This window comes from Drosophila teissieri, chromosome 2R, assembly GCF_016746235.2.
Source record: "Drosophila teissieri strain GT53w chromosome 2R, Prin_Dtei_1.1, whole genome shotgun sequence".
In the NCBI taxonomy this organism is placed as follows: Eukaryota; Metazoa; Arthropoda; class Insecta; order Diptera; family Drosophilidae; genus Drosophila; species Drosophila teissieri.
Genome location: NC_053030.1, coordinates 1,842,184 through 1,845,241, shown reverse-complemented (window position 1 = coordinate 1,845,241; position 3,058 = coordinate 1,842,184). Strand labels below are relative to the sequence as shown.

Genomic DNA, 3,058 nt, shown 5'->3' with positions numbered 1-3,058 from the left:
CCCTTTAGACATTTCAAAAAATCGATTTTTTTTTTACTGTCTTAATCGATAGGTATATGCTTCGAGAATATAATTCCGAAGTTTCAAAATTCTATTTTCAAAATTGTGGAAGTTATGCGACTTTAAAGCGGCGCGCTCGACCGGTGCGTGAGCCGGTCGAACGCGTCGAGCGATAAGGACCCGCGCCGCGCTCTTGCCATCGACAATCTATGATAGATTACCGGATTCTTTTGCTTTCCCCGAATGTATGGTGATAAGGAGATGATTTTCGATTTTTTTCCGAATATCCGTCCCCCGATATTCGAAAAAAAATCAGTCTAGCCTCGATTCTTGGTGAGATACGATGTTTCCCAAAGGCAAAAGAGATTCCACAGCGCGTGCTGCATACGCGAAAAAACGTAAATTTCGCGGTAATCGGTATACGAAGAATGTTGAAAACGATCCGAATGCAAGTCGTGCGAAAAAGAAACTTGCAAGTACGAGTGCGGAAGATGTCATTGTGAATGTGCTTCATACGTATCGAATCATTGAGTTTTTCACTGTTTTCGGCGCTCTCTCGGACATTCTCATTTGTGGAACTTGCAAAAAGGAAGTGGAATTCGAGGAAACTGGACAAAGATTTTTGGGTTTCAAAATTGTGATTTCGTGTTCGTGCGGTCGAAGAGAAGTGAATTCGGGGCCAACTCTTAATACCGGATATGAAATCAATAGAAGAATCGTGTTTGTTTTTCGGCTGCTTGGCGTAGGTAGAGAAGGGATGAACATTTTTTGCGGTTTGATGGATTTTTGCAAGGGGTTATCGTGTACCCCGTACTCGAAAGTTGTGGAACACATTTACAATGCGACTAAAGAGATGTTTGAGATGATCACCAAGGCAGCAATTCAACAGGAAAAGCAGAAGAATGTGGAGCAAGGAATTCCGGAAACTCACTTGAAAGTGTCTGGCGATGGGTCGTGGAAGAAGCGGGGATTCACGTCTCTGTACGGCGTAACAACGCTCATCGGGCATCATACTGGGAAAGTTGTGGACCTGGTAGTGAAGAGTTCCTATTGTCAAACCTGTATTGGGTGGGCTTCGAAAAAAGGGACGGCAGAATATGATGACTGGTATGAAAAACACGAAGAATCATGCTCAAGAAATCATGAAGGTTCGGCGGGAAAGATGGAGGTGGACGGCATCAATGAAATGTTCGATAGGTCTGAAGAAATGTACGGCGTGAAATATTTGAACTACGTCGGTGACGGAGACTCAAAAACTTTCGCGAGTATCGTAAAAAACAATCCTTACGGTGACGATTTTCCGGTAACAAAAAGCGAGTGCGTGGGCCATGTCCAAAAAAGAATGGGCACGCGACTGCGAAATGTAAAGAAGAAAGACAAACTCGGTGGCAAGGGACGACTTACTGACGGTCTCATAAAAAAATTAACTATTTTTTATGGCTTGGCAATCAGGAGGAATGCAAATTCAGTGGAGGACATGAAAAACGCTATAATGTCATCACTGGACCATTATTGTTCGACTGACAAGAAGCCCAGGCACCAAAACTGTCCCTCAGGTGAAAACAGCTGGTGCGAGCGGAATAAGGCCAAGGCCGCCAGAAGCTTGCGGTCCTACAAGCACCCGCCGCGTCTTATTCCACCCGACGTCGAGTCCAGCATTCGCACTATTTATGAAGATCTATCAAGAGACGATCTTCTGACTAGGTGTTTGGGAGGGAATACCCAGAACGCGAACGAATCTTTCAACGCCACGGTGTGGCGCATGGCCCCGAAACATCTGAATTCAGGGAGGAAAATCGTTGACATTGCCGCGTACATCGCTGCCGGGATTTTCAATGAAGGCTATGCATCAATTTTGATGCTGATGGATTCGTTGCAGTTGACCATTGGGCAGCAGTGCAAGATGTTCGCAGATCAGATGGACATCTCCCGATTAGCGCGCGCAGAATGTCGGCACAGCGAAAGCACGAAAGAGGCCCGAAGTGCTCGTAGGGAGGCAAATCTCCTTGAAAATGAGTTTTTTGAGGAAGAAGAAGGTTCGCTTTACGAACCTGGTGGAGCTGATTGACGTGTTACTGCCACCATCGTGTCCACTATTGAGTAAGTTCCTTTTTCCTCGACCGCTAACTTTGAACGTCGTTTTCTCAGAACCATGTTTTTTAAATTTGCGTGGGTGATTACAAAAAAACTAGTGAACCGATTTTGTTCATCCTTGATTTATTTTGAAGATCATAAAAAACTGCATCTGTGGTACTAGATTTATGAAAAAAAAAATTTTTTTTAACTATTTTTTAAATAAAAAAAATCGAAAATTTTTGCTTCAAAAACGGAAAATTTTTTGAATGCTCAATTTTTATAGTTAATGTTCATAAATACCGTATATTTTAGTACCACGGACAGAAAAAACCTTCTCGAGTAAAAAAATGTTTGATTTTATGATTTCAGATAAGAATTGCGGTCAGGATCGCCCACGCAGATTTCCATGTCAGCGGCGAGGCGAGATACAAGATCAGCTAAAACTTCAATTATTTATAATTTTGCAAACAATGAAAATGTTTTTTTCTTATCTTTAAACATTGTCCTGAATATATATAATACCAATTTGATGTGATCTTTTTTTATTTTCCCAAAAATAAATAACAAAAAATCACTAGATTTTTGGCTTCTAAAGGGAGTTCCCCCCTTAAGGTAAAGGTAACCTGCTTGCATTTTTGAACATTTATTGAAATTCTCCAGTCGGCAAGCCATCGTTCTACAGATGTTAAGTGTCGGGATAGGAGTGCCGTGGCTTTTATTGGGCATTTGGAGCGACTGAGTATCGCGGTATCATCAGCGAACGTGGAGGTTGTTAGATTGTAGTCTATGGGGAAATCCGCCGTATACAGGGTGTATAAGATTGGACCCAGTACACTGCCTTGCGGCACTCCAGCTTCGATTGCGCAATCGCGTGAAGTGCTTGTATCGCATCTTATTGCAAACACTCTGTTATATAGGTATGACTTCAGTAGCTTATGTGTGTTTTGGGGCAACAGCTTGATTATTTTAAACAAAAGTCCAT

General features: G+C 42.3%; 1 long non-coding RNA gene across 1 annotated transcript; it reads left to right on the top strand.

The window, feature by feature from the left end:
• The first annotated feature begins 1,779 nt into the window (after positions 1 to 1,779).
• On the top strand, positions 1,780 to 2,606 carry LOC122613900. The gene is made up of 2 exons (XR_006325712.1): positions 1,780 to 2,100; positions 2,446 to 2,606. It is a non-coding gene; the product is annotated as an uncharacterized LOC122613900 (long non-coding RNA).
• Positions 2,607 to 3,058: the final 452 nt, after the last annotated feature.